The sequence below is a fragment of the Eublepharis macularius genome, chromosome 4 (assembly GCF_028583425.1).
Source record: "Eublepharis macularius isolate TG4126 chromosome 4, MPM_Emac_v1.0, whole genome shotgun sequence".
NCBI lineage: Eukaryota > Metazoa > Chordata > Lepidosauria > Squamata > Eublepharidae > Eublepharis > Eublepharis macularius.
Window position 1 is genome coordinate 8267009 of NC_072793.1, and position 13065 is coordinate 8280073.

The following is a 13065-nucleotide window of genomic DNA, read 5'->3' on the forward strand; positions in this document are numbered from 1 at the left end:
CTGCATTAAACTGTGATGACAATGCCCCTCGAGAGCCAGTGCGACGTCGCTGCGGAGCCCAACATGCAGAAGGAAAAAGTCGGGGAAAGGGTGAGAAATGTGTGCAGAAACGTCCAGCATGTGGAAGCTCCATTGCCAATGGGCATTTGCAGCAGCACTGAAAGCAAGGTGAGGAATCCTTGCCAGGTTGAAGCAGCCTCATCTGGGTTGCCAGTCCAGCCCGTCATGCTTCTGTGGGTGACCTTACAAAGGGCAAGAAGCATCTGAAGCCCACTCAAGGGTTAGGACACCTTTCATAATCAGAACCATGAAACTGTGCAACTGACATGTCAACAGGGCACATTGGTATCCTAAGTTTAATGTGCATACTTCCTTGAGTTGCAAACTTTGAACTTCCTTGAAAAAGAATGTGAAATTTATGCTGCATGGTACTTGGATGGTGGCTGGCAAGGATGGCGTGAAACTGAGAGCCCATGGCCAACACACCTGGACTTTTGGATCCAGGAATAAGGCACATTATTGAGGGCAGGGCTGTATACCGCATCTGTCCATTTCACTCATACAGACCCTTGCAAAATGGTGACAGCAATTAAACTGCATACTCAATCTTCCCTCCTTCCCCTCTCTCGCCCCCAGAAGAGTTCATTGAAAGACGTTATTTCTCAACAGTGTCCACACAGTAACTTTATACATGAAATACAACACAAAAGGTGGAACCAACTTTACCCTTTTGGAAAGCAGGTGCATTGCTCTTGCTGCCAGGCTAACTTGCTGTTAGGTACCATTAACCTCTGTTGTCAGGAGCGGCCTGAGTCATTCCACCTGGCACAGCTGTGCCCCCCTTACTTCTGCTGTCAATGGTAGCCAGGGATGGATACACAGCAGAACCCCCAGCAGTGGGGAGGAGTTAAGGTAGAGCAGGGATGGGCTGCTACCCCTCGAATCAGGGTGACACAAATAAATGTAGCACAGCAGACAGCAAAAACGTTCAGCAGCAGCTTTTATGAGCCCCAGGGACCAGAGGAATCTCCTTACCTCCCCCTCTGAGCACAGTGCCACTGACCCCCACTAGTAATAGCATCAAGATTCTCAGTGCTGTCTGTAGGCATCTTCAGAAAGGGGCTCCTCTCCTTTAGTGGAACAACACTAGTCCACCACCTAAACTGGTTTCTTCTCTTTGTTTCATGGAAAGGCTGGCTCTGCATGTGCTTGTGGCCTCTCGGGAACCATTAGTACTACTTTTGAACATTCTTTAGGCCATTTTCACACTGCTTACCAGCCACGGAACATCGTGCCCAGCTCCCGGAACGACAGCTTCTTCCTGGCGCAATTTCGCGTGAGAAGTGCTCGCATGAAATTGCGCCAGGAAGACGCTGTCATTCCGGGAGCTGGGCGCGATGTTCCGTGGCCGGTAAGCAGTGTGAAAATGGCCTTAATGTGCTCTACCAATGGTACTCACTGTGGCTCATCATGGATAGCCGTATTAGCAATTACCATTATCCAAAAGAGGATCATGATACTTTCATCCCTGGCATAAGTCCTGCACTTCAGAAAGGTTCCCAGCTTACCCATTCCTCTGGTGGCAGTTGTTTCAAAGGGGAAGCTACCTGTCAACCATGAGTCCTACTGGGCAGGGGGGCCTTGCCTACTTTTCTGAAACAGAAGGCGGGGGGTGCTACATTGGGAGACACGGCTCCAAAGACCTAGAGGGGGCTTATCAAAGAGCCACTTGTGGCTCCCAAGGTCAGAATGGGTATCACTCAGTGTGGAAGAGAAATCAAAGGTAAATCCAGTCTTATATTTCCATTAGTAACCATTTTCAACACAAACTAATCTGAACCTTGAATCTCACCAGGACACCATTTTGGCAAGTAGATTCCAGGATTCAAACACTAATTTAAGGTTAGAACCTATTGAGGCTTAATTTGTTTTCATTTTTCTGTACTTTAACTGCGAGTGAGCAAGATGATCTGATAAACCAATTTTGGCTTCTTCAGCAAAAATCAGAAAAATTGCATCAAAGTTCCCTTCAATTAATAAATAACTGTTTGTTAGATAAAACTATAACTAATATTACTTTTCTCGTCCTCAATGGATTACTAATCCTCAATCTTTTGAGAACATTGATAAAAGGACTGTGATCCTTTTATCTGTAGAACCTGAGCTGGTAGGATGTAAATGTAATAATAGTGGTCGTGTAGTATAAACAAGATATTATTACAGAGATGCTGCAAGATTGACTTCGTGGGCCCCAAGTGAAGGTGTTTGTTTGTTTGTTTGTTTGTTTGTTTGTTTGTTTGTTTGTTTGTTTGTTTGTTTGTTTGTTTGTTTGTTTGTTTGTTTGTTTGTTTGTTTGTTTGTTTGTTTGTTTGTTTGTTTGTTTGTTTGTTTGATAGTCCGCCTTTCTCACTGAGACAGTATGAGATTAGTACAATCAGTAACAAGTACATTTCAATACAGTATCAAGGACATTTCCATAAACAATGCCATAGGGTAAATAGATACAAGTTTAAAAGACATAGTATTAGCAAGAATCCAATACAGAGCAGAAAAAATACTGAAGCAGAACATAACCAATTTTAGGACTGACATTAGACAACATGGAGCACTGGTGGTACATAGGAGTACATATTTAAAGCAGCAGATTTAAGGCAATATAGTGATGAAGTATCTGGTCCCAAACTCATTAGCAAAGCATCTGAGACCCCATCCCTACAATACATCCCTCCCATTTGAGTAAAAAGCCTTTTTGAATAGTTCGGTTTTGCATCGTTTACAAAAAGCCAGGAGAGTGGGGGCTCTTCTGACTTTCTCAGGCAGGTCATTCCACAGGATAGGGACCACCACAGAGAAAGCCCATGTACAGGCTGCTCCTGACTTCACTTTATCTTGGAATGTAGTGGGTTGGAATTGAAAAGTCCAAACACCAGAGGTGAGTTTCTTTTTTCCCCAAATTTCAGATTATATTGCTACAGGAAACATGGTCAACATTTGAAATCTGTTTAACAGGTTCTATATAACAAGACCCTTACACTTTAACCTTAACCTATCTTCAGATCTTCCGAGCTGGAATCCCCACAGATGAGAAATATGTTTACTTCTTCCTATGAAAGACAAGGTTTTCCAGGTCTCTGGTAAAGCAACTCGGTTCTGTGAATAAAGATGGTATGTGTCCCTTGCCTTGACTTCCAGTGCGGTCATACAAAGTTCTAACTTGCATGAGCTAATCTCCTATGCCTGATCTAAAATACAAGTCAGTGTTTCTGGCTGAATCCTATTCTTGAGCCCTACTCTTTGTATTCTTTCAAAGCCATACTACAAAATTGGGGTGGGAGGGGGGAGTCTACAGCCATAAAAAAATGCAAAGAAAAACAGAAAAAAGAGGCAGCTGTTTCGTGTGGCTCTCTTGGGAGCCAGGTATACAAGAAAAACCATATAATGAAAATAGTTATTTACTGAAATGTCCTTTCTCTTCATAATTTAAACAAAGGCAATTCCACAAAGTACTTTAATTTACTATTCATAAGGGCTATTCTGTAGCTTTTAAAGAAGAATTTGCACATTTCTCATGCTGCTGCTTCTTTTGAGAGATCATCTATTATCTACCAAATTTTTATCTCACTTCTTCCACAAGCTACTCAGGTGGCATCATGGTTCTTCCCCCATCTTATTCTCACCAGAACCACGTGAGGTCAATTCTGTCTGAAGAAAGGGTCTGGTCACCAATGAGCTTCCTGGCTGAGTGGGGATTGGAGCCCAAGTTTCCCTGGTCCAAGCTGCACATTCTAACTACTACACTTCACCGGAGCTTAGAGCCACGTCTCCTTTATCTTATACTCAGAAGAACCCTGTGAGAAAGGCCAGGCTGAGAGAAAGACCAAGGGCAATTCAATTTTATGGTTTTACAGACATTTGAACCAGCACCTCTGTAGTGCTGCACTCTAACCACTACACTACCTTATCTCTTCAGTGGATTGCTTCAGACAGGTTTGCCCAAGCTGGGACGCCTAGAACGTTTAGCAGAGTGCAGGACCAGATACAGAAAATGACAGGTGCTCAGGCTTTCTGCAGCATCATAAACTTGGCTAACATTCTATGAGTGTGGCAGACGATGACAGTGTACAGATGGGTGACTGAGAACCTGGATAGATTGTAACTGCATGCACAGAAAGGATCGTATGGCAAACTAGTGGTTTCATCCTCAAGGACAAGAAGTACAGTATGAACCTTTGATGTTGCTTGGCCAAAATGTTGATTTAGGATGCCGTCTTGGTTTTTTTGGTGATCAGCAATTTCTACAAGATGAAATTGAATAGCAGACAGCCAATAGGAACTGTTCAGTGAGGAACAGCTGATTGGAGCTGTCAGTGCTAAAGAGTAGAGGTGGGCACAAACCGAAATATGAACCAAAATTCATCACGAACTGGGCCAGTTTGTGGTTCGCGAACCAGCAGTTCATCAGACCCCATTTCTGACAAACCACCAGAAACTTTAGGCCGGTTCATTTGGTTCATTTTTCGGTTCATCAGCGCATACAGCCTGATGTCGATCAATCAGTTTCCTAGGCAACAAAGGGGGATGGGCTTTCTGCAGCTCCAGAAGTGACCTTCTGCTGTCCTGGAAGTGACAGTTTTCATGAACCAAACAAACCAGTTCACGAACCGGGACCAATTCTTGAAAGTTCATGGTTCGTGGTTCATGAAATATGACAAACCATGAACTGCACGGTTCATTATTTTCCCAGTTCGTGCCCACCTCTACTAAACAGCTGATCAGAGCAGTCACTGCTAAATCGGAGCACTCTGTGCTAAAAAAGTGATAGGAACAATCAATTCTGTCATCTTGGGGCCACCAATGATCAAGTGAATGTGTAAGCAGTTGGCCCAGCCTCCGCCATCTTTAATAATAGTTAACTGTTTTATTAAAAATCACAAATCCCCTGGATTTAGGATTGCAGCTAGGGGAATTCCAGCTAACAGTTGCTGGGTCCTGCCTGGGAGACCCAGGCATGAATGGAATCCCGCATAGGAATGCGAGGTGATCAGTGGTGATTAGTTTTACAGTCTCCCCAGCTCCAAAAGGAATCCAGAGCAACAAAGGTCTTGCAGAGTCATCCCCACTTGACACATTCCTTTCCCTCCTTCCATGATGAGATCTCCTGTTCTTGATTGAGGAGCTAATCAAATGGCATTCATAAGTATTTATAATTCATTCCTGGGAAGATACATTCCCCAACTAAAGTCATCAACTTAGCTCCAGTAGACTTCATTAACAAACTGCCCCTTTGTGCAGTGCCAGAACAAATTTTGCATTCTCTTTCACATGCCTCGGCAGCTACCAATCAAGGTAATCAAACCTTTTGTTACTCCCAGGAACTGACCATTGGAGCCTTTGTTCCAACAGCAGGGTGGACTCTCCCACCTCAGGGTACATTTTGCCCTATAAGAAAGGTGCCTTGGCAGCACTCAAATTGAGCACGTGTACTGGATCCTAAGCACTGTTCCCTTGAGGTTACCCCAAGCCTCTCACTCTCTCTTGGCTGAGGACGCTGGACATTTGAAGCTACTCTATTTTCCCGTGGACTGGACTACTCTTCAGGATAAGTAGATATACTTATTCCCCTCTCTCTATCCCAACTTCTGGCTAGCTTCCTAGGACTCTGTGACCATTTCCCCTCAAATTTCTGTGTGTATGTGCATGCATTTTTCTTTCTAATAAAAGATTGTTATTTAAACTTAAGCATCAGCCTCGTTTGCTATTTTGGGAAGGGACTCTGTAAAAATTGGTGGGAAAGATCCCATAGTTACCGGCCTCTCTCATAGCTGTCTTCCTTGCTTGCTAATTCCCCCCACAAATTCTCTTACTCGCAAGGAGATGAATTCCAGAAACAAATGGAAGATGGCTGTCTTTTCCAGGCAAGTCAAAAGCCTGATGAAAGGATGAGATTTTCATACCTCCAAAATCCTTTTGATTGACTCAAGTTTTTGGTATATAATTGAGAAAAGAGTTTTGGACTTCTAGTTGAAATGGACACTCACTACCTAAACAAATCCTTTGAGAAATGTACAGGCCCTCAAAGTCAGATAGAAGGATGTATTAGGAGAATATGTGTTCATCTGCAACCATTTTCAGGATAAAGAGGAGCTGGTGGGGGGGGGCACAAAGCCACCTTAACTGGGGTCTGCAGCAACCAATATTTCTCCTCTCTCCTGATGCTTAGGTACTGTTTCCCCACCCCATCCTCTCTCTTTGATCACAGCCATTTAAAGACCATCCAATGGATGCTGCGTTCACATTTGGGTCTTATAACATCCCCGAGTCAATTCAGAGTGAGGGATTACATCATCCTACACTTTGAATGGACAACTACCTTCATTTCTGTTCTCAGCCTCGCCAAAAGGGAGGTCGTTTTGCAGCTGAAAAGATTGCTTTCACATAGAGTTAATCCCCCCATTTCCCTTTCATTGCTTCTGTGAGGCATTTGCAATGACAATGAAAATTCTGCACAGGGGTGTTCTCCATGCTCCCCCCCCCTGCACTGATGGGCCTTTTGCCTTTTTTAAAAAAATACCCTGTAGTAGGTATATTGCTATAATGCCTTGACAGAGAGGATAGAGAAGTGCACCTTCTTGTCCATACCCCTCCCATACCCGCTTCTGGTACACTCATACAAAAGTAGACCTGAGGAAACCTCTAGCTGACTCAAGGAACACCTGGAATGCTGGGCCTTTTTTGAAGGGAGGGAGAACATGAAACAAGAGCTCTGCGCAGAAGAAACAAAATATTTTCACGGACCCTTTTCCCCAGCCCCGATATATAATGGATGCACGGGTAGTCTAGTCCACTAGATACCGATGAGTCATAGAGAGAGGCAAGGAGCGCCCAGAGACTGGGGCGGCTGTTTTGATGCTGAATGTTTTTAAGCCCAAAGCATCAAGTTATCAGTCTCTGCCTCAGTCCTGTTGTGCCTTTCCTTTTTTCTGCTTTGCATGAGGAATGATGTCTGATAAACTGGAACTGCCTGGCAGCTGCTATCTCAATATACTCAATGCTCTCGCCTGGGACTTGCCTGACAGTGGAACTCAACAGGGCAACCATGGGGGATGTGCAGGAGTGCCCCCTACTGCACAAATTTCGGACCACGGCAGATCTGAGTGAAGCATACAGCATTTCTCCTTTTGAATGAATTCTGTTACTGAGGGCCAAAGTTGCATTTCCTCACTGCTGATCTAAAGCGCATAGCTATGGGGATTCTCACACCTTCCCACACCCCAAATGCTCACCTCTCAGCCAGTTCATGTTCTGGCTGTTAAGCAGGATTTGCATAGATTTTGCAACTGTTTACCTAAGGGGTGGCAGAAGGCAAGGACTGTCACTGATGCCCGTGCTGTGTTCCCTTTTGCTCATTCTGTGACAAGCTCACAGCTGTGGTCCTAAAGATGCTCACATCGTGGCTCTGTCTTTACTCCTTAAGATCTCACTCTTAAATGCCTTCCTTTGTTCTCAGAGAACAGTGGTCCAAAGAGCAATGGCCCAGTGTGGTGCAGTGGTTAGAGTGTCAGACCAGGTTCTGGGAGATCGAAGTTCGAATTCCTACTCTGCCATAGAAGCCCACTGGCTGACTTTGGGCCAGCCACACATTCTCAGCCTAACCTACCTCACATGGTTGTTGTGAGCATCAAACGGAGGAGAGGAGAATAATGTAAACTGCCTGGGATCCTCACGGGAGAGAAAGGCAGGGCATAAATAAATAAAATAAATAAAATCAACCCTTTGCCACAGGGAATACATGGAAACCGTTTGAATGCTATAATCTCACAGCTTTGTTGTGTACAAAGCACTTTTCAGTTCTTACTGAATTTTAACAGCTCCATCTAGCCATGTCACTATCTGGAATGACCAGGATTAAGACCAGAGATCTCCTAATCCGCATTTTGTTGCCCCTTGAGTCAAGCCCCTGAAGGCTTCAGAGAGGCAGAAGGAAGTGGCCAAATCCATTGCATTATCCTTCCCAGTTATGGCATCCTTCCCCCCCACCCCCACAGGTCCATCCTCCTGGGCTGTCTCTTGGTTTCTCCTGGCCTGGCATGCCCATAAATACTTCCAGGTCAGGTGTGCGTATTTGCCTGGGCAATACCCAGATTCTGGCTTTCTCTGTAAGGCTTTTCAGATGCCTCCCAGAGGCCAACAGATCAAAGAGCAATGGCCGTCATGACACATGTGGTCTTTATCACTTGGGTTGCCAGCTTCAAGTTGGGAAATTCCTGGAGATCTGGGGGGTGAAACCTGGATAAACCTGGAGAAAGTGGGGTTTGGGGAGGGAAAGGACCTTGGCATGGCATAATTCCATAGAGTCCACCCCGCAACCCCCCCAAAGTAGCCATTTTCTCCAGGTGAACTGATCTCTGTGGCCTGGAGACCAGTTGTAATTCCGGGAGATCTCCAGCCACTACCTGGAGGCTGGTAACCCTATTTATCACCCAGTTCCCAGTTTCTCGGCTTGCTTGCTTTCCAAGCTTCTTGCTAGATCTGCCTGGTATCTGTCTCCTTTCCTGCTCCACTAAGGACTCACCTCCACTCAGACTTGTTTTTCCAGCCCCCCTGCATCCCTAGCTGCCTGCACCAAGCACCCTTGTCATTGTTCAGAACTGTGCATATCCTGTGAAGGCCTGCGCAAGACTGTGGACGGATTCAGCATCATGTGAAATTCCACTTCCACTTCAGGATTCTGGTTCTGCAAGGCAGGTTTGAATATGTGTATTCATTGCCCAGTGACGCGATAAAACTTGGCACAAGAGATGGGGGAGATAGTGACAGGAAGGTGGCACGGAAGGAGACGGAAAGTCTCACAAACATCAGGGGGCTGAGGTTCGGTGCTCTATGCACCTCCCTATGTGGACTTACATAGCTGTGAGTTCCCCACAGGAGAACCAGTCAGTTCTGAAGTATGCACAGCCCTGATTTGGACTGGAGCCATTGTGTGCAGGGAGAAGGGACCCCTGCCTTCCCCCCTCAAGCCATTTTCCCCACACACGATGGCCCTGGAGGTTGACAACTGCTCACAGAGTCCATCAGTGCACATGCTGCTGACAATAGTGGGGATATTTTCCCTGGGGCTGGTCTGAGTTAGAAAAACAGTCCGGGGGGAATGGCAGTAGCCCTTTCCCCCCACGCCTCATGGTCCCAGTCCAAATCAGCCCCCCCCCCCGCCCCATATGTGAGAATTGCCTTCCCAGAAGGGACTTGTTGTTGATGTCTGACTAAGTTGTCATGTCCGTACCCCTACATCCATGCCATTGTTCTATGTAGTGAACCATTCCTAATGCTGTACCTTCATGTCATTTGGCAAATGCTCTAACCATCACTTTCATTTCTCAAGCATCCTGAGAACACAGCTGTCTTATCTCCTTCCTTTGAAGCTCCCAGAAGCGACCTTGCACTGTCTGAAATGTTACAGTTCAGTCTTATGCCTTTTGTCCTGTCTAGGCTGATGTAGAAGAAATTCCCAGACCGTTTCCCGCGCAAACCTGTGGTCTAGGTGGGAGGGGGGAAATGATTGGGTATTTAGAGATGTACTTTCTTCAAGCTCCTATTCCTGTCAATGGAGCATGTACTGCTTAGATGCTTTCTTGCTTCTGAGTAATTCTATGGACATATATATGGAAATGATTGGCTTTCTGCATAAAACCATTTAACCAAGAGCTTGGACTTCTTGTTGCAATGGTACAGAGACCTGTCTACCATACCCTATCACCCATAGCCTGACACTAGTCCTTGTAGCAGTTACATGTCTTATCTAATGGCTGTGAGAATTTGGGGAGCCGTTGACAAAGCAGATGATACTAAGCTAGAAAGACTCAACATACGCAAGGCAAATGTGCTTAAATATGCATGTTTACCTTGCTTTTCTTGATACACAGTTTTTTTATAATAATAATAAATAATATTTGATGTATATATTGCCCTTCAGGGCAACTTAACACCCACTCAGAGTGGTTTACAAAGTATGTTATTATTATCCCCGCAACAATCATCCTGTGAGGTGGGTGGGGCTGAGAGAGCTTCGAGAGAGCTGTGACTGACCCAAGGTCACCCAGCTATCTTCAAGTGGAGGAGCGGGGAATCAACCCCAGTTCTCCAGATTAGAGTCCCGCTGCTCTTAACCACAACATCAAACTGGCTCTCCCACTACACCAAAGTTGGCATTAAATATGAACTTTTTCCGATTAATAGTACACAAAGTCCTGCACATCTTGCCTTTCTTCAGGCGAGAATGATAGTGACTTGCATTAGACCACTGAATATACATTTGAACCTGCACCTCCAAGACCGAAGGGCAGCCTGAACCCCGCCTGTTGCTTCAGTGTTGCTCTGCAGGATGTCCTGAGCAGAATTCAAACTTAGATACTCTCCCTGGTAAATTCCTGCCCAATCCTTCCTTCTAAAGACTCCTCCATTCACACCCCTCATTCACTAAACGCTGACACTAAGTGTTTATTGTTTGTTTTCAGGAACAAAAGTGTAAACATTTCCCACAAATGATGCACTTAATCAACTTCATTTGCCAAGACCTGTCATTTGTCCGGTTGTTGATTAGAGACAAAAAAGGGGCAGCCTTGCCTTGCCTTGCCTCAATCCCCTGGAATCTGGACTGTAGCAAAGTCCAAGAGAAGCATTAAAAGACTGCCAAGTGGATGGGTATGACGTCTGAAGACCTCTCCTCCTCCTCCTCCTCCAAAGCGACGGCCTGGCTACATTCCCCCTGTACTGTTAGATCTCTTTCACTCTGAAAATGACCCAAAAGGAGGTTGAGTCAAGAGCAGCTCCATAAGGAAGAAATATAAAATCAGTGCCACTATACAAAGCAAAAATGTTTTCTGTTTCTATGAGGGTAGATGACAGAAGGGGAGCAGGGAGTGTTTGGGGCCAATGTCTCAAAAGCTGACCATGGAAAGAACAAGATGGCTTCCCAACATCCTAAATCCAAACTCATCTATTGGAAAGCACCACTGGTTTTGCTTGGACTTCCTTGGGGCCTGTTCATCTCAGAAGACAGAACTCTACTAGGGAGCAGAAGACAGAACTCTACTAGGTGGCTCCGTACTGGCAGATCACCTGCTTGCATGCAGAAGGTCCCAGGTTCAGTCCTCAGCATCTTCAAAGGAACAAGGAGTAGGTGATTTGAAAGACCTCGCTCTGTTTGAGACCCCAGAGAGCTGCTGCCGGCCTGTGCAGATAAATGGGACCCTAGAGCAGAGCAACCACAAAATGGCTGCCATAGCAGATGGACCCGACCACAAAACGACGGTTGCAAAATGTCACAGTGAAGTTATCCATAATAACTCTAAGAGTAACTCTTCAACATTTCAGGCAGAAGCTCTGTTTAACAGGATGCTTTTTAAAATGAACATATTGTTTAAAAATAGTTTATTGCATGCACACAGCTTACCTTCAGTCACACTGTGGAGTGCCTTGTGCTGTGGTGGCAGCTGGCCCTGCCCACTTTCTAAAAGCACTTGGCAGGTGCCAGGAAACGTATTGGCAGGCACCGTGGAAGCCATGCTGGAGACCCTTGCTATTGTTCAAAAGATAATCCATGCAATCATAGCCAAGAATTCAAAACTCACACAGATAGGGTTGCCAGTCCCCTTCCCCTCCCAGTGGTTGGGGGACAGGACCTGGCACTTACTGGGGATGATGTCCTCGCCTGCACACCAGGCACACTCCAGGCAGATGCTATGATGTCACTGCTGGAAGTGACATCGTTGTGCCTGGTGGAAGCACACCCCCTGCGCACTGGCCTGGGAAGTTTTTAGCCTCCTGGGCCCATTCCCTAGGTTCCCCACCACCACCGGTCAGATGAGTGGCGGAGGGGGGCAGAGACTGGGAGTAGGGGATCCCCTGCCCCCAACGGGGGACTGGCAGCCCTACAAACAGAGCAGAGCTCTCAAGAAAGTGAACCATGCTGTAGGACAATCATTCAATCCATGGCAATGTATTCATCAAAATATATGCAGACTTTTCTTACACAGTCTCTCTTCTTCCCCGTGACCCTCTGTTACTTGCTCTGTTGGCTGCTTCTGATGGGTGGCTGCTTCTCTTCTGGTGAGAGATTTTAGCATTTTGGTTTTGATGGGTGGGCAGTAGGCTTGGTCCAGGCAAGCAGACAGCTTGGAGCAACTATGAGCCCCCAAAGCCCAACATGAGTCATTGTGTCAGCATAGAACCACGATGGCATGGACTTGGGATTCACAATTTGTGGCTGAGCTTTGTAGCCAGATTTTATTTTCTACTAGGTAAAGGTGAAGGTAGTCCCCTGTGCAAGCACCAAGTCATTACTGACTCATGGGGGGACGTTGCATCACGACTTTTTCTTGGCAGACTTTTTGTTACAGGGTGGTTTGCCATTGCCTTCCCCAGTCATCTACACTTTACCCCCAGGAAACTGGGTGCCCATTATTTTCTACTATCTTGCTGTAAAGTCTAATCCCAGCACAATATAACCTGTGACAATAAGATAATTCCTAGACTAATTTGCACATATACTTACTGTGTTAACAAAAGGAAAACAGTGCTTTAATGAATTATACTTACATTCTTCAGTGCTCACTATCTTCAGTTTTTTGAACACATGAAATGATTTTTTACTTCTAAGCTATGATCAGTTTTGTAACTTTCTGACCATATGCCCTTTCAATCTTTAATTTGTATTTTAACAAATACAAAAAGGTCAAATACTATACAACATGCTTTTTCTGATGAAGAAAAATACTTTAAAATAGTGAACAAAATTGGACCAATCTGTAACTTCTTTACATCAGAGTTTTGCTTGAACCACATGTAAAAGATATGTGCTGTTTAGTATTCGAAGTTATTATATTATAAACATTATGCATTTGTTGTTAAAATGGCCAGTACAATGCTTAATTTAACTTTCTGTCCAACAGAATTTATTATTAAAATGACAAAACATCTCTGAAGCTTTGAGATCTGGAAAAGTTTTTTAGTAGAAATCAGCAGTAAATCTGATTTCAGTTTTTCAAAAAGAACTACACTCTGTTTTTA